Genomic DNA, 19,353 nt, shown 5'->3' on the forward strand with positions numbered 1-19,353 from the left:
TCACACCCATGTGGGTGCATTTAATATGTGATCCCCAATTTTTTGGGACATGTGTCTAGGACACAGGCAGAAAACTTGGAACTTCAAAATATTGATGAACTACAAATCTCATCATTTCTGACTGTTTCCCATACTTGGTGGGGGCTGATGGGAAAGCTGGTTGAAGAACCTCTCGAGGCCCACCATAACATTTTGCACAAAACAGGATGGGATGGACAAATTATTGAATACCAGCAAGACTGAAATAGAAGGGATTTAGTTGCTTAACCCTTCCCCACCTGGTGGCCTTCCTTGAGGGAATTCTGGAATTCTCCTTTGCAGAGGGGGGTCAGAACATGATACTGGACTAGGCGGAGCATTGGTCTGATCCAGCTCGACTCTTCAATTGTTCTGATTTCATATGATGGGGAATTTGAGAATTGGTTTGGGGAATGCTCTGATTTCTCCTAGCCCAGCTTCCTAGATGATTTCTGCCACTTTCCTGTAGATTACCATGGAAAACGAGCTGAAACAAATCAAAGCACTGGATGGGTTTGATTCACTAAGGAAAGGAGGAAGACCTACTGAATGCAGCGTATGAATGAAGGTATCCCATGGTTGACCTGTATATTTCCACCCAGATTATTTTCCTATCTCACATCCACCACCTCCTGCCGATTACGAGCAGAGTAGTCACATCCTAAGCAATTATCATGCCCACACACTCATCTGCAGGATGCCAACTTCAAACATTGCTTATAAAAGTCCTGATGGTTTAGGTGTCAATTCATCAGCAGAACCCTTGGTGAGGCACCCAACTTGAGCGATCATTGGTTATGCAATGTAAGGTTAAGGTGAAGCTTCCAGCCATAAGACACATCCAGTAGTCACAAGAACATGATATGGTGACAAGCCTGTTGAATGTCAACCAAGGAGAAGGAATGTAGTTCAGTGCTAGAGCACCTGTATTACATTATGAAGGTTGCTGGTTCACTCTCTGGCACCATCTGGCACCTCCAAGTAGATCATTTTGGGAGTCATTTTGGACTCACAACTGTCCATGGAGGCACAGGTCAAATCTGTGTCCAGGGCAGCTGTTTACCAGCTCCATCTGGTACGTAGGCTGAGACCCTATCTGCCTGCGGACTGTCTCACCAGAGTGTTGCATGCTCTAGTTATCTCCTGTTTGGACTACTGCAATGCGCTCTACGTGGGGCTACCTTTGAAGGTGACCCGGAAACTACAACTAATCCAGAACGCGGCTGCTAGACTGGTGACTGGGAGCAGCCACCGAGACCATATAACACCAGTCTTGAAAGAGCTGCATTGGCTCCCAGTACGTTTCTGAGCACAATTCAAAGTGTTGGTGCTGACCTTTAAAGCCCTCAACGGCCTCGGTCCAGTATATCTGAAGGAGCGTCTCCACCCCCATCGTTCTACCCGGACACTGAGGTCAAGCACCGAGGGCCTTCTGGCGGTTCCCCTGAGGCTGATGGACCAAGGCTTTGACATAGTGTCAGGGACTGGCAGGACTCTGAGAAGTGTGCACCATGGAAGGGGAGATGGAATCTAACCCAGGAGAGGAGTCCTGAGTTTTGTGGGGAACTGTGCTGGTCAGGAGGCCAGAGTCAGAAGCAGGGGGAGCTTCAGAGCTGGAGGGTGGAGTGCAGGATGGGTTGGAACAAGAGGAGGAAGCAGTAGGTGGTTTTGTCTTGAAGCTGCCACAAGACTCAGCTTCTTTGCACATAGCTTGTGGGAGGTGTTTTGATCCAGTGGATTCATCCACTATTGCCAAGTCCACCTTTCACCTAAATTTCATGAAAACCTCATATAGATATTGGAGGATGTAACGTAATGGTAGAGAATCTGGTTGTCAGTCCTCCAGATGAACACGTTATTCCTGTGACACTTGATCACATCAGTTAACGGGAAGACTTTGCCTAACAGCAAATGGTCAGGTCACATTGACAAGATGCTAGACACCACTGCAGAACTTAAAACTGATCCTTCATTCCCCAACTATCAGTTAGAGAGCATCTTTATTTCCTTAGTGACAATGTTATAAAGGATGAGTCTATTGATCAAGCGTACAGGTATTGGATCACAAAGACCATACAGACAAGAAAACTTCTTGGACAGCTTTTCCAGGACTGTCACTGGAAAATAGGGACACTAGGAGGGTCTGGAATTCTGTGCATTCAGTGAAATTATAATCCAGACACTCTTGTCGCTCAGATGACAGTGAGGAAAGGAGAGCTGATGTCTGAAAGATCGTTGACTTAAGGGACAGAGATGATGACATTCTGGGAGATCTTTCTGTATGTCTGAGGAAGAGACTTCTCATCAACCTCAGTGCTTCGTTCCTGGTGTAGTAGATAGATCGGTCTGAAAGAGTATATGGACCTCCTTTAACATGCAAACTTACTACAGCAGAAAAACAGCAGTCTACTGACAACCCCATGCAAGTTCCACAATGGCTCTGTCACTCTTAGTCTACAGAGAGGTTTGTGAAACAAGTCACAGAAGCAGCAAGCAGGGTGAACACACATGCGAAAGATGAGGACTACATCACATCGATGTACAAAAATGAAGCAAAGCAAGGCTTGATTAATTTTCTTGTTTAAACTTCTTATTAACTGATGTCATTACTTTCTAATGTTTTATGATTACAATGTAAGGTTGTATGCTTAGTAGGATACATTTTATGCATAGAAACTAATTTTTTTATAGCATTGCCTGACATTTTCAAAAGGTAAAATTAAAATGATTGGGTTTTCCAATAGCAGTTTTTGTGGTTTTTAATCAAATGTAGATTTACCAAGCTAAAGGTTGTCTAATCATGAAAATAATAGGAGATTATTAGTAAATATATCTTAAGGAAGCTCACTGAAGAAATTTGCAAAAATTATGTTTCACCCATTAAAACAACACACTCTAGTGCTGTGGTCCCCAAAGTGGGGCACACACCCCACAGGGGGGCAAATTGATTTTTGAGCGGGGCAATTCGAGAATGAGTCATTCACAGTTAACAGCCTTTTAGACTTCCTCCATGTGAATAGGAGTTAACTTTTTGAATAATAATAATCATATGTCACTGGGGGGGCGGGCATCAGGATTTTAGAGATGCTTTGGTGGGGCAAGGCCGAAAAAAGGTTGGGAACCACTGCTCTTGTGTGTCCTGACAGAGGTGTATAACATTCAGCACAGTTTGAAAAATGAGTCTAGACATACCGTAATTTTCTACAACATTTGGGCACACCAAGGAGCTGAATGTCGGAGGATTCAAGACAGACAATAATGAGACTATATATATATATATATATATATATATAGAGAGAGAGAGAGAGAGAGAGAGAGAGAGAGAGGGAGAGTGTTAGAGAAGTCAATAAGATTTCTGGATAATTGACAAATGTACTTTGTTCTGATCAACAGTTCAAGTGTGTATGTAACAAAGGATGGTGGGTGAGGGTGCTGTTTGCTTGCTTCATATGTTTGGTGGTTAGAGTGCTGGACCAGAACATGAGAGCAGAGGGTTCAAATTCTCATTCAACCATGAATTTCATTGGGTGATCTTGGGCAAGCCACTGCCTCTCAGCCTAGACTGCTGCATCAACTGATTTTAAAAGGGTTAACATATTTTCAAAGCCTGTTGAAAGCTTCTTACAATTTGTGTAATTTTCTAGTATATTTGAGGACTCATGCACCCATTGTGTGCTGACTGCTGTATAGATATTTTACGCTTTGTGCAATGTCTAGAGCACTCATGACACAGTTGCGTGCGGTGTCTTTCCTCATATGGATCTTAGAAATGAAGGAAGCCACTGACATATGTTTCAAACAATTATCTCACAGTCCGATTAGCTTAAAAATATAGCTACAATTTAATGAAGTGTATTTGAGACGAAAACGTTATTTTATTTGCAAAGGTGTGGCAAGAGTCAACGAGAACAATGGCCAACTCATTCTAGTTTTCTCGTCATCCTCTTCTTGTCTGAGTTGTGCAAGGACAACACTGAGACTGAGGATGCTCACAGGGTGTGTGAACGCCCCCTGGACTTGTTATAAGTAGGACAATAGGCAGATGGAGGCTGGATGAGGACAAACTGAGGTTGTTGAGGCAGTGAGCCATTTGACCTAATGCAGCAGCTTCCACTGGGCTTAGAGGAGGACAGGGGGCTCTAATTCTCCCCCCCCCCGGACTTATGGAGGAGTTCAGGGGGCAAAGCAAGTTTTTTTCCCTTTAGTGAGCAACAGACTCCAAGCATAATTGGATTTGAACCAAGGGCCTTTGTAGCCTCTTCCTTCCAGTTCACCTCACCTAAACGTCTCCCACAGTTGGAGAACAAGAGTGTTAAAGAGACAAGACTTTGGCATGAATGGGTTAGTGAGCTCTGATCCACAAGTATTACATTTACCTGTATGGATATTCTATCTGAAACTATTTGCTGGAGAAGATTCATCTTCGAAACAGTTGATTCAATCTGGATATACTGTCTTGGACATCATCCATTGAAAGGTTTTGTGGTGTTCCCCGCCAGCAATTCATTTCATTGACTACTTCTTGGTTATGGACTGATATATATATTACAGTGGTACCTCGGGTTAAGAACTTAATTTGTTCTGGAGGTCTGTTCTTAACCTGAAACTGTTCTTAACCTGAAGCACCACTTTAGCTAATGGGGCCTCCTGCTGCTGCTGCGCCGCCGGCGTGCGATTTCTGTTCTCATTTTGAAGCAAAGTTCTTAACCCGAGGTAATATTTCTGGGTTAGTGGAGTCTGTAACCTGAAGCGTATGTAACCCAAGGTACCACTGTATTTTGAAGTTGATGAATTGTAAATTTTGGATGACATTCTACTACTAGTAATAATACATTTACTATATTCATAAGCCATGTGTTGCAGCTGTATTTGAGCAGATTATTCTGTATTGCAACACACTATTGGTTCCCTATAGGCCAAGGATAACCAATGTAGTGGTCTTCAGGTGTTGAGGACCACAACCCCCAACAGTGCCAACTGGCATGGCCAATAGTTAGGAACGATGAGAGATGTAGTCCAAGGCATATGGAGGCCACCACATTGGTGACCCCTGGTATTAGTCCTGGTGCTGTAGGATCTATTTGGTGGGCTCCCATCTGCCAATCTCAGGTTTATTGGGACCCTGATCCATCTCAGAGTCAGAAACTCAGTTCAGTTCCTTAGACAGAGCTAAGGTTAGACAGTTATATCCTTTAGCTTGGTGGTCTGGTCACTGATGGATTCTGGGATCATGGCAAATTCCATTAATCTACTCATCTCTGGAATAAACTTTATTCCAGAGATAAACTTTAACTGTTGTTACCCAGGGTAGAGTGTCATAAGAACATGAGAAGAACCTGCTGTCGCATGTAGACCAATATTCTGATCTTACAGTGCCTAACTAGATACCTATGGCAAGCCTGGAAGTGGCTCCATGCAACTGGTATTTTAAAAAAATACTGCTTCCTACTGTCAATGAAGCCCATGGTTAAAGGGTAGGAATCAATGTACCATGAGTACATCTTGGGCATAAACATATAGATAGAGGAGCAGAAAAACTCAACCACACAGATTTATTGGTTTGCAAGAAACTTTTAATGAGTTTTCAATAAAGAAGTCTGAAAATTTACATTATTCACATTGGGGAATTTCAGCCAATTATGGTTTGCAAGAAGAAAAGGGAATATGCAAGAAGTAATGATAATAATGGAGTATTTCAACTATCCTTGAAGGCATCTACTTCAGCTTCTGGGGGAAGACTTTCTGTTGACTTTGTTGTCCACCACAACATCCGCCGCCACTGCTGCCACCACAGCATCCACCACCTCTGCTGCCTCCGCAACATCCGCCACTGCTACTGCCACTACTGCCGCCACAACATCCACCGCTGCTCTGACTCTGCTGAGAGGAAACCACACTGCGGCTGCCACCACAACATCCCCCACCACTGCGGCTGCCACCGCAGCACCCACAGCCTCTACCACCACAACAGCAGCAGCTTCCTCTTTGTTGTTGTTGTTGGCTCATCTTTTCTGTGGATTGGATAACCCTTGGGGAAGAGAGAAAGAGATAGAGATTGACATCATTTGGGGGCTCAAAGACAGCAGGACCTTTGAAGTCGAAGGGATTTGGTGTCCCTCCAGAAGTTGCTGGATTATAATTAAACATGCTCTCTGACCATTTGCCGGGGTCACTTGGGCTGATGGGAACTGAATTCCAGGAATAACTGGAGGAAAAAGGTCTGCGAGGAATTCAAATTTATGTTATGCTATGGAATTTCCTACAAACAACACAACATTTATAGGTATTCTCTGCCACTACCAACCTAAACCTCCCAGAGAAACCTATATCAATACATATACTAAGAGATATCAGGACCTGAGCTGTAGCTCAGCACATCTGCTTGACATGCCAAAGGTCCCCATTTCAATCTCTGGCATCTCCTGGTAGAACAGTGTGAGATGCTTGCACAAAACCCTGGAGAGCTACTATCAATCAGTGTAGGCAATACTGAGCTATATTGTCCAATGGTCTGATTCCATGGAAGGAAGCATCTTGTATTCCTGGCTTCCTATGTTCTGATGTTTCTATGTTTTTATTCCTGCATTGGAGGAGACTGGACAAGATGACTCTTGGTGTACCTTCTAACTCTACAATTCTATGATGTGCATATCCTAAAAATTCAAATAAATTACTGTACACAAAGTTCCTCCATATACAGTGGTACCTCTACTTACGGATGCAATCCGTTCCGGGGTGCCGTTCGCACCCTGAAAAATCTGTAAGTGGAGCGCTGCTTCTGTGTGTGTGTGTGACATGATAGAGCACTCCTGCACATGAGCGAAGCACACAGATTGCTCCTGCGCATGCACAAAGTGGCAAACTCGGAAGCAAACACTTCTGGGTTTGCCATGTTCATAACTTGAAAAAATACAACGTGAAGCAAACGCAACTCGAGGTATGACTGTATATCTATGCAAATATATAATCTGATCAAAGCACTGAATAGCTCTATGTCCTTTATGAAGGACTATCTGTTGGCAGGACCTCACATGCTTTGCAAGTAGAAGGTTTCACATTTGAAGTCTCCAATTGAATGGACAGACCAGTCTTTTCCCCAGCTTGGGGGAAATGTTTGGACTACAGCTCCCATCAATCCCATTAGTCAGCCTGGCCAACGATCAGGAATGGTGAGTGTTGTAGTTCAAAGCATTGATAGCCCTCTGGTTTGTGGAAACTTGGGATAAACCATTGCCTGACACCTTGGAATGCCGCTGCTAGTAGTCAAGATGGACCAATGGTCTGATCAGCTACAGCTACCTGGGCTGCTAGAAGAATTGTTCCGTGATGGAGCAAATGCACCGCATGCAGTGGAGACCTGCTGGATCAGGCCAAGGACCCATCTGGTCCAGCATCCTGTTCCCATGGTGGCCAATCAGATTCAAGCAGGAAGACCACAGGGCATGGAGCTAAACACTCACTCACTCACTGATTTGAAGATAAGAAAAGTTCTACTATTCACATAGTGGCAATCCTGATGCCCATTGGAGGCTTGCAGTCAAATGTTGAGTACAAGAGTGCTCTCCCCACCTGTGATTTGCAGCAAGTGATATTCAGAAGTAAGGTAAAGGTAAAGGTACCCCTGCCCGTACGGGCCAGTCTTGACAGACTCTGGGGTTGTGCGCCCATCTCACTTAAGAGGCCGGGGGCCAGCGCTGTCCGGAGACACTTCCGGGTCACGTGGCCAGCGTGACATCGCTGCTCTGGTGAGCCAGAGCCGCACACGGAAACGCCGTTTACCTTCCCGCTGGTAAGCGGTCCCTATTTCTCTACTTGCACCCGGAGGTGCTTTCGAACTGCTAGGTTGGCAGGCGCTGGGACCGAGCAGCGGGAGCGCACCCCGCCGCAGGGATTCGAACCGCTGACCTTTCAATCGGCAAGCCCTAGGCGCTGAGGCTTTAACCCACAGCGCCACCTGCGTCCCACGATATTCAGAAGTATACTGCCTCAAAGAGTGGAAGGAGAACATCATTATTGTGGCTAGTAGGCACTGATAGCCTTTTCCTCCATGAGTTTATCTAATCCCCTTTTAAAGTCATCCAAGTTGGTGACCACCACGACTTCTTGTGCTTTTATCCTGTATTTTTATGTTGTGAGATCTTCGGATGAAAGGCAGTATATAAATAATAATAATAATAATAATAATAATAATAATAATAATGTAAAGGTAAAGGTAAAGGTAAAGGTAAAGGTAAAGGTACCCCTGACCGTTAGGTCCAGTCGTGACCGACTCTGGGGTTGCAGCGCTCATCTCGCTTTATTGGCCGAGGGAGCCAGCGTACAGCTTCCAGGTCATGTGGCCAGCATGACTAAGCCACTTCTGGCAAACCAGAGCAGCACATGGAAAAGCTGTTTACCTTCCCGCCGGAGCGGTACCTATTTATCTACTTGCACTTTGACGTGCTTTTGAACTGCTAGGCTGGCAGGAGTAGGGACCGAGCAACGGGAGCCTTGCGGGGATTCGAACTGCCGACCTTCTGATTGTCAAGTCCTAGGCTCTGTGGTTTAACCCACAGCGCCACCCGTGTCCCTAATAATAATAATAAAAAATAATATCTAATTCCATAGTTTAACTATGCACTGTGTGAAGAAGGACTTCCTTTAGCCACTGAAAAATCCACAGCATCCTCCAGGGTTTTGAACTTCTAAGAACGCTTCTCCCTGCATCTGATAGACCCATTAATAGCTAGGACGTCCTCCTACTCACCTATCGATCACCGAGTCAAGCGTTGGTCAAGTCAGGTGTCGTTGAGCGAATGAGAAGAGCTTGAGATAAAGGACCTTTTATAGCATCTCCCAATGCCCTCTTTCAGAAATGGTGATGAGTTCTGAGAAGGCCCATTGGCTCTCGCGGCATCCAATGCCTGGCCTTAGTGACACAACGATTTGCATTAATTGTGCTGACTGACGAGAGATGGTTATCTCCAGTTACTGAATAACGTGTGGGTTTCTCTTGGTGAATTCTTCATGCCACTCTATAACAATGTAATTGACAGCTTAATGAGCAGTTTGCACATGTCCCGAAGCCTTTCACATCTGTTCCTCTGAAATCATAAATTCCAGCACTTTGGGAAGGGATGACAAATTACCCTTGCAACGTAGTAAGGGGAAAATATAGTTGAGCTTTGGGGAGGATATATCTTCAGGGATCTAGGACAGAGCTTGGAAACAGAATTCCAATAAGAACATAAGGAGACTGGCTCAAGTCAATGGCCCACCTAGCCCAATTCTTGTTCTTATAGTGGCCTCCCAGGTGCCTCAGTGGGAAAACTGCAAGCAGGACCTGAACAGAAGCGCAGTTTCCTCTCCTGTGCTTTCCAGCAACTGGAATCCAAAAGCATTACAGTGGTACCTCAGTTTTTGAACGTCTCAGAAGTCAAACGTTTCAGTTTTTGAATGCCAAAAACCCAGAAGTAACTGCTTCGGTTTTCGAAAGCTTTTCAGAAGTCAAACGTACCACGCGGCTTCTGTGTTGAGTTTTCTGTAAGTAAATGCTTCCGGAAAGTAAATGCTTCAGTTTTTGAACATTTTGGAAGACGATCGGTCTTCCAGAAGGGATTACGTTCCAAAACTAAGGTACCACTGTACTGCTTTCAACAGTGGAGGCAGAGCATAGCCACCTTAGCTGGTAGCTTGTTGTTGTTGTTTCTGCTATGAAGAAAGCTTGCGATGTCTGGGACTTTTTAGTTTAGAGAACAGGTGGGTAAGAGGGAATATGATAGAATTTTATAAAATTATACACAGCATGGAGAGAGTGTATAGGGGAAAGTTTTTCTTCTTCTCTCATGATGCTAGATTTCATGGACATACAATGAAACTGAATGTTAGAAGAGCCAGGACAGATTAAAGGAAGTGCTTCATGCAGTTAAACTATGGAACTCCCTCCCACAGGAGGCAGTGATGGCCAACCAACTTGCCCAAAAAGGATTAGACTAATTCATGGAGGAGAGGGCTATCAATAGCTACTGCACATGGCTTTGTATGTTTTTATGCATTGTGATTTGCTGTTGTTTTTATTGATTATAGATTAGTAATTATTTATCGTAATTGATAAGTTGAATTATGATTTGCTAATATTTAATTTCACTGTTTACCACTGGATTCTAATGGACTTTTGAATATTGCTTTATTTGATATAAATTGTTTATTTAAAAGTTATTGTGATTTTTTATATTGGATCAGATTGTTACTATTAATGTTTGATGTTTGATTTTTATGTGTGTCGGAAGCCCCCCAGAGTGGCTGGGGCAACCCTGCCAGATGGGTGGGATATAAATAATAAATTATTATTATTATTATTAGCCATGATGGCTATGGCAATGCTTCTAACTACCAGTTCCTGGAAACCACAGGAGTGGAGAGTGAGCTTGTGCTCAGATCCTGTTATGGGCCTCCCATAACATCTAGGTGGGGCATCTAGGTGGCCACTGTGGAAAAAAGGATTCTGGACTACATGAGCCATTGGCCTGATCCAGCCAGCGGTGGAGGAAGCCTCTCAGGCACCTGGGGCGAATTGCCCATAGGGGCTGGAAGAACCTCCCATAGGGACGGGAAGTGTGGCACCCATAAGAAAGGGGTACACTGCGGGGCCTCAGCCTCCCTACAGCTGGGGGAGAAGGCAGTGGGTGGACAGCATGGAGTCTGTAGGCGCCACGACGTGTGGCTCAAGCGCGCTGCAGGCCCCGTGGTGAGTGCTGCCCGCCATTTTGTCAACCCTCTCAGTGGGGACACCCGGGGCGGCTGCCCCTACCGCACCCCCCCTTGCTACGCCCCTGGATCCAGCAGCCTCTTCTTATGCAATCATGTTCTTCACATCTATTGAGAAGAAAAGGGGCTTCCTTACGGGAACTGTATAGGGCTTTATACATCTCCCACATGCCAATCAATCGATGTCACAGTGAAACCAGGTGATCCAAAAGAAAGCAAACCGAAATCCTTCGTGGGTGCAACTTGAGCCAGGTCTTTAGAAGATCTTTTCCTTCTCTGACTTCAATGCAATACTTGCACTTGCAGCAAGCCCCAAAGCCAATCTCCACCTGTCCCACACCTGACATGGAGGTGTGGGGAGGTGAGTCTAGTGTGGCAACTGGGGATATGGCAATTGGAATCCATTTTTTAAATTGCATTTTTGAGACAGAGACAGAAAAGAAAAACACACATCCCCTTCCCTCCACCCCCCAGTTGCACAACTTTCATATGAATCTCAACATACAACTATACTTCCCTTCCACCCTTTTCTTGTTTTTTTTCTTTTTCTTTTAAATCACATATTCCAAATTTTTAATCTTCAAATTTCTCCCTCTGTTAAATTCTGTTAATATCTATTCTGCTGGATTTACTGAAGACCCGCTAGGTTATTTACTTGTTTATACTGGTTCTTAAAAATTTCAATAAACATTTTCCAATCCTCCTTATATTCTTTATCACCCTTTTCTCTTATCCTCTCCGTTATACCTGCCAATTCAGCATATTAAGCATTTTAAACGGCTACTGTTCCTTGGTGGGTACCATACTCGTTCTCCACCTTTGTGCCAATAAGACTCTAGCTGCAATTGTGGCATAAATAATAAATTATTTTGTTTCGGGGGGGACTTCTGTTGTTACCCTTCCCAAAAGAAGTGCCAATTGGAATCCATTTGTTTGGCCTCCTAGTTCCATGAAAATGTATATTTTGGGCAATTAACATATGTTTTAAAGGTCAGAGGAGAACGGAACAAGAAAGTAGAACCTGATATTGGTAGGTAAGAACAGGGGAGCTCTCTTGAAGTGCTTAGGTAACTCTTCGGATTAGGGCTGAGGCATAAAAGGTAAAGGTAAAGGGACCCCTGACCATTAGGTCCAGTCGTGATCGACTCTGGGGTTGCGACACTCATCTCGCTTTATTGCCGAGGGAGCCAGCATACAGCTTCCAGGTCATGTGGCCAGCATGACTAAGCCACTTCTGGTGAACCAGAGCAGCACACAGAAGCTGTTTACCTTCCCGCCAGAGCGGTACCTATTTATCTACTTTCACTTTAACGTGCTTTTGAACTGCTAGGTTGGCAGGAGCAGGGACTGAGCAACGGGAGCACACTCCGACGTGGGGACTTGAACCGCCATCCTTCTGATCAGCAAGTCCTAGGCTCTGTGGTTTAACCCACAGCGCCACCCATATTGGGCTTAAATTAGAGCATTTAAAGATAGTGTTTTGTCTGGAAGAGAGAAAGAGAGAAACATATTCACATGTTTGGTGATTGGGACAGGCAGGAGATCTAAGGATGAAGCAAAATAATGCCAAATTCTATCTCAGCCTGATTATGGAAAATGTCAAGCAATGAAAAATACATTTTGGGGTTTATGTAGAGCAGTGGGGAGGAGATGCACTGTTTCTTCCTCTGGCCCCCTCCTGGACCTATGTTTAATTAAATCAAACCAATGTTTAATTTAATACAAATAAGATAAACATTAGCCTCACCACTGAACAAATTCAGGTGGTGTGGGGCGATTCCTGAATTTCCTCATGGCAAGGCAAGCTGACTGGGGGCCCCTAGATTGGTGCCATGAGTCTGATGGAATTCTGTGGGAACAGTCCTAGTTTCTACACACCATGAAAGGGGAAAAGGGAAGGGTCAAAAGGCAGGAATTGGGGTATGAATGGTGAAGTGCCCATGGTGGAGGAAGGGGACATCTTTAGCTATGCTTCAAGCAGACCATCTATAGGAGTCATCAAGACGTAAGCGGGATTCAAGCAAAACAGCAAGTCTCTCCACCTGTAGTTTTCAGCAACTGGTATTCAGAAACTTTACATCCGAGGCAGAGCTAATAACCATGGATAGTCTAATCCTCCATGAATTTATCCAAACCTCTTTCTAAACCATCCAAGTCGGTGTTCAACACTGCTAGCTTTGGGAATGAGTTTATCTCTACACATTTTCTTTAATTTGCCCTGAATCTTCCAGCGTTCAGCTTTGTTGGATGTCTGTGAGTTCTAGTGTTTTGAGAGAGGGAGAAGAGCTTTTCCCTATCCACTTTCTTTATGCCGTGCATTTATTTTTTAAAATTTCTATTATTTCTTTTCTTTAAACAAAGAAGTCTCAAACGCTGCAACTTTTCTTCCTAGGAGACCCCAAGATCTCATTCCTTGTCAGTCCCTGCCACTCATTACGTGTTCAAGAGAGGAGTACCCAATACAACCACTAGGTCCAGAGTTAAAGATTGCCTAACTGCATGTCAGGGACTGGGTAGAGAAGGAATGGCGAAGACTGCCTCTCGAGGAGACCACCTCCCCAGCCTGACCCTTCCAGAGAAGAGGAAGACAATTTAGATTCACAACAGGGGTTTGACAGAGGTTCACAGCTCAGAGGCAGATGAGGAGAAAAGTTGGGAAGTACTGGGAGAGGAGGAGGAGGAGGAAGAGGAACCACCAGGAGGGCAACAACTGATGGACACAATGTCTTTATAAAGCATTCCAGACCCCCCTCTCCCAGAACCTGGTGTGTCTCGAAAGTAGGAGAGCAAAGAGCTCAAAGACAGAGGGCATGTAGCAGAACCTGTAGAAGTGACGACTGAGGAAGTGAGAGAGACGAGGGATGGAGATTCCCTCCATTATCCAAGAGGCTGGGTTCTATAGCCTCTGTAAATACTGAATAAAAATAGGATGGCAAGAAACATTCCCTTGTCTTTGTATGTTCCTGGGCAACCAGCTGGGAGTTGCTGGCACTGCACCCAAAGTCTGAATGCAGCTGGGTAAGAGCTCCCCCACCACTGTGGTCTACCTGTCCCCTTTCCTGCACATGTAGATTTACTTGGCATATCACGAGTTTTTCCACCCACTACTGTACAGTCATCAAATGAACAATGCTAGTTTGCCAATGAACCCTATATGTTTCTGCCTGGATTCTGGGCTGGGCTGGTGAAGGAGCCTCCAGGGCAAGGTAGTTCAGATTGCACCAGAGAGCAATCTGGGGAAAATAAAGAGACTTCTTTATGATGGAGGCTTTGGAGAGCATAGGCAGTGTCAGGGATCTGAATGCAAAACCTATCAGAGGAATCCTTCTGGATCAGACCAAAGGTCAGTCTAGAATCTTGCTCTTACTGTGGCCGGTCAGATTACTCCAGGAGCCCATGGGCAGGACATGAAGGAAAGAGTCCTCCCTTACCCTTTACTCAGAAGGACATTGGAAGAGCTATTATGGATTAGGCCAATAACCTGTCCTGTCCAGCATCAAGTTCTCTCATTGCCGAACCAGCTGCTGATAGGAAGTCCAGAACAAGTTGCAGGTTTAACAGCACTTTCCCTGACTTGCAATCTCTAGGAAGTGGAATGCAGACATATGCTGACCTCTTACCTTAGAGGGAATATAACCATCAGGACTAGAAGCCATTGGTAGCCTTAAACTATAGGAATCTAGTTTATTTATTGTAAAGAGCCAGGCTGCCATCTTGTTAACACAGCATGCAAGTCGTAATTAGCTTGAAGATTTATTGCAATACAAACACTCAGCCTCAGATGCCCATCCTCACGCCTGTGACTTATGAATCAGTTGACCCTTCTGGGAAGTGATTCCGGGTATGGCAGAATATCCAGAACCTATGCCCTTTCCGTTTCTGGCTTTGTTTTCTATCTAAGACCTTTCTTATACATCTGCTCCTTGGATGAATTAACTTCCCTTCCAGTGTCAAAATGCTTTCCCTCCTGCCTTCTGACATTGCCTGTGTCGGGGGCCACTAGGTGGCACATCGGAAGATGGCTGACAATAACATCTCTCCGACCCACACAAGGTAATTTGGAGGCTATGATGGGGGTAATTAGCCTCCTTAACCCCCCCAGGATTATGGGGGGGGGACGGCCCTTGCCTGCTGTGCCCTATACCACCCCCGAATTTGAAGGGGTGGGGGCACTAGGCACAAAGCCCTCCTGTGGGATTCCGGCACTCCTGGACGCCGTCTCTGATCCGCGCCTCTAGTTGCAAGAATCTTCAAAAGAAACAATTTGGACGAGCAGAATTGCACATACTTCAAGGAAGGAGGGGGAGTAAAGACTGCTGACAGAAGAGATCTCTGATAACAAGACAAGAATAAAATATGAGAAGATACGTCAAGATATGGTACGGCAAATGACTGAGGGGGGAGGGAAAAAAAAACTTTCCTCTTTTCTTATGTGATTAAACAAGAATCCCCTCCCCTAACGAGTCAGAAATGTCGTTTTAAGGACTTAAGCTGTGGATTTAAGGCTGTGTGGAGATAAACTTTCGAACCAAAGCAATGTTTCAAGACGAAGCTGGAAAGTTAAGAGTTTTGGAATGACACAGTTAAAAATGCCGTCGCCATTTTAGGAGGCATTGTTGGAGCTCTTGAGTCTGGGAGGAGAAAGAGAGAAATAGAGCTGTTTACATATCGTGGATTAACTCCTTAGTGGGACTTAAGAGTGACAAATGCCGGATGGAAATGATGGAAAGAGTGATGTCATCTACGAAGGAGATATATGGAAACCATCTGGACTTAGATTGGAAGAACGGGAAATTCACACAGGATTATTATATTTGCTTATCGGCTTAAGGAGACTAACAGAAGAGATCGTAAAAGAAAAAGAGAAATTATATGAACAAGATATGATGTGGAAACACCAAGATAAGACTGGATAGAATTATGAACTTTGTCTGGACTGATTGGGACTGATTTGGACATTAACGCAGTAATAAGAAGATGATTTGAATCCCCCTTTGGATCTTGAAGTATGGGTTCCCCCAACAAAATTTAAAAATTTGGCTTTGTAATTTGGAATTTATGTGATGTGATTTAATTTGATGTGATTGGCCAGTTAATAAAAATTATTTTTTTTAAAAAAAGACATTGCCGGTGTCATTTGAAAGAGTCGGTTGCTGTCTAGCACACTCTCTGCATTCCTGTCATTCTCACAGTGAGGGGGAGTTGATAAACTACCGTTTACAGCTGTCTGGGAAGAATGCGAGCCTTTCTCTTGTTTGCTGCTTTCTGACTCCTCCAGAGCGCTTATACCTTGGTCAGAAGTGTTCATGACACCTGTATCATAAAATTTATACACTGCTGGATTGTAAAAAAGAAAACACCCTGAAAGCAGTTTACAAAAAAAAAAGAAGAATAAAATTACCAGCGAGAAGAATTAATAACAATAATTTAAGACTTTTGAAGAGTTAAAATAACAACTAAAAGCCGATTAAAACTCTCACCAACCTTTCCAAACATCTGGATAGACTTGTTTAAACTTTTTTAAACATTTGCTGAAGACTACAGGGACAGCACCTAGTGGCATAACACGGGGACTGGAAGGAGCATCTCCCCAGGTGCATTTTCTGGAGGGGGCACAACCAGGCCCCCCACAACAGGCTCCCATCAGAGCCTGGTGCTGGGGCTGCTGAGGCAGCTTTCTTCCGTGCAGCTCCACTTCTGGGTCACATTTGGCCCAGGGGCAAAGCGGAGAGTTGGAGGCAGAGAGCTGCTGCCCCTCTCCATGCAGCTCCAGCTCCAGCCCCTCCAGCTCCCAGTTCAAGCCTGATGGGGGAGGAGAGGCTGAGTATGAGGGAGAATGTGAAGTGAGCCATAGACGGTTCCCTCTGCCTCCACCCCCCTTTGAGTCATGCCCCACCCCCTGCCCCCGGGTGGTGTTTCAACACATTCTGCCACTGAAGGCACCTGCCCGATTTCTCTCTCTCTCTCTCTCCCCGCCCCCCCCCTCTCTCTGTGTGTGTTTACATGAATATAGGTGAAAGGTGGACTTGGCAATAAAATCACACCCAGATCTTCTGCGAGTGGATGCATCCACTGGATCAAAACACCTCCCAGGAGCCCATGGGCAGGGCATGAAGGAGAAAGAGTTCTCACCTTCACTTATAAGAACGTAAGAAGAGCTATTACAGATCAGGCCATTGGCCCACCCAGTCCAACATCTTCAGCTAGTGAATGAATCCATTGGCTCAAAACACCTTCCAAAAGCTAGGAAAAAGAAGCTGAGTCTTGTGGCAGCTTCAAGACAAAAGCATCTACTGCTTCTCTTGTTCCAACCCATCCTGAACTCCACCTTCAAACTCTGAAGCTCCCTTCTTGCCTCCTGACCAGCACAGTTCCCCACAAAGCACAGGACTTCTCTCCAGGGTCAGATTCCATCTCCCCTTCCGTGGTGCACAGTTCTCAGAGTCCTGCCAGTCCCTGACACTAAGTATGTCAAACCCTTGGTCCATCAGCCTCAGCTTGGTCTATCTTGATTGGCAGTGGATCTCCAGTGGTTCAGAGAGCATCTCCCTGATCTACTTGGAGGTGCCACAAGGTGCCAGGGAGTGAACTAGCGAGCTTCATAATGTAATACAGGTGCTGTAGCACTGAACTACATTCCTTTTCCTTGCCTGACATTCAACAGGCTTGTCACCATATCATGTTCTTGTGACTACTGGATGTGTCTTATGGCTGGAAGCTTCACCTTAACCTTACATTGCATAACCAATGGTCGCTCAAGTTGGGTGCCTCACCAAGGGTTCTGCTGATGAATTGACACCTAAACCAACAGGACTTTTATAAGCAATGTTTGAAGTTGGCATCCTGCAGAGGAGTGTGTGGGCATGATAATTGCTTAGGATGTGACTACTCTTCTTGTAATCGGCAGGAGGTGGTGGATGTGAGATAGAAAAATAATCTGGGTGGAAATATACAGGTGAACCATGGGATAGCTTCATTCATATGCTGCATTCAGTAGGTCTTCCTCCCTTCCTTAGTGAATGAAACCCATCCAGTGCTTTGATTTGTTTCAGCTCATTTTCCATGGTAATCTACAGGAAAGTGGTGGAAATCATCTAGGAAGCTGGGCTAGGAGAAATCAGGGCATTCCCCTAACCAATTCTCAAATTCCCCATCATATGGAATCAGAACAATCAAAGAGCCGAGCTGAATCAGACCAGTGCCCTGCCTAGTTCAATATCACGTTCTGACCCCCCTCTGCAAAGGAGAGATGATTCCCCCTTTCCAGAATTCCCTCAAGGAAGGCCACCAGGTGAAGATGGATTAAGCAGCTAAATCCCTTCTATTTCAGTCTTGCTGGTATAATTTTGTCTATCCCATCCTGTTTTGTGAAGAATGTTATGGTGGGCCTCCAGAGGTTCTTCAACCAGCTTTCCCATCAGCCCCCACCCAGTATGGGAAACAGTCAGAAATGATGGGATTTGTAGTCCATCAATATTTTGAAGGTTCCCAGTTTTCTGCCTGTGTCCTAGAAACATATTGCAACCAATTGGGGATCACATATTAAATGAACACAGATGGGTGTGAAGGAATTGGGAGCCCATGACCATCCAGATGTTGCTAAACTCCAACTGCAATGAGTCCCAGCACAGATGCTCAGTGATCAAGTATGATGGGTACTGTAGTCCAGTAACATCTGGAGGCCATTTGTGCCCTACATCTGCTTAAAATGTGCACATGTTGGCTGTGACCTGGTGGTTTTGCCTACCTCATAGCAATAATCACAACTGGTTGGATATTGGGGCAATCCTCTGTTTTGTTCTGGTCTTGCAACTGATCTCCTTCACTGATTTTACTTGACACAGTTATTATGACCATCGCATAAGCTGCCCCAGGGCAGGTGGTGAGATATAAATACAAATAAGTCAACAACGGATAAGCAAATGTCATTCAAAGGGTGAGTCATCTGCCTGCTACAACAAGTGCATATTTTAAGGAAAAATTAAACTGCTGATGACTTTGCATTAGGTTTAAAAATAAAGTCTTGCAGTCTTTTTTCTGAGTAGACATCTTTGGGCAGATGAAGGTGACCTGAAAAGAAAGCCAAATCCTGAGAAAATGAGGATGCAGTGGGAAAAGGCTCATCAATGCGCGTGTTGTGGCTGAAGAGACCACTGATTCACAACTGCTGCCTCCTATGTTGTTTTTGCTACTTTAGCAACACCAAAGAGTCATCTCTGGGGCGCATGCCTGGGTCATATGCATGGAGCTCCTGGGCTGCCCAGATGATAAGAACCCCCTCTCTGCCTTGCTGATGTGATCCAAAGGGGAAAAAAAGGAGAAATACATGTGGCCCCTGTTTGGCTGCAGGAGTTGCTGGAAGGAGGCAAGGAAGACACTGCCTAACCTTCTTAAGGACTTCACTCTGTATTTGTGTAGGTTTTCTTCTCCTGATGATAACCCGTAAGGTAGCAGTAATGGCTTTTTCCTTAGGGTTCACTTCCGAAGCTTTTCTCACAAATGAGCATAACCGCAAGGTAGCAGAGTAATATAAAAATATCTGAGCAACTAATGGTAAATGATTACAATTGGACAACAGCCCCAAAGACT

General features: G+C 44.8%; 1 long non-coding RNA gene across 1 annotated transcript; it reads right to left on the reverse strand.

Moving 5' to 3' along the window:
• Window positions 1-5,569: 5,569 nt before the first annotated feature.
• Window positions 5,570-8,915, reverse strand: LOC307205804. Its single transcript, XR_013834061.1, has 2 exons — window positions 8,765-8,915; window positions 5,570-6,046 (listed from the first exon to the last, which is right to left on the reverse strand). It is a non-coding gene; the product is annotated as an uncharacterized lncRNA (long non-coding RNA).
• Window positions 8,916-19,353: the final 10,438 nt, after the last annotated feature.

This window comes from Podarcis cretensis (assembly GCF_951804945.1).
Source record: "Podarcis cretensis genome assembly, chromosome: 16".
In the NCBI taxonomy this organism is placed as follows: domain Eukaryota; kingdom Metazoa; phylum Chordata; class Lepidosauria; order Squamata; family Lacertidae; genus Podarcis; species Podarcis cretensis.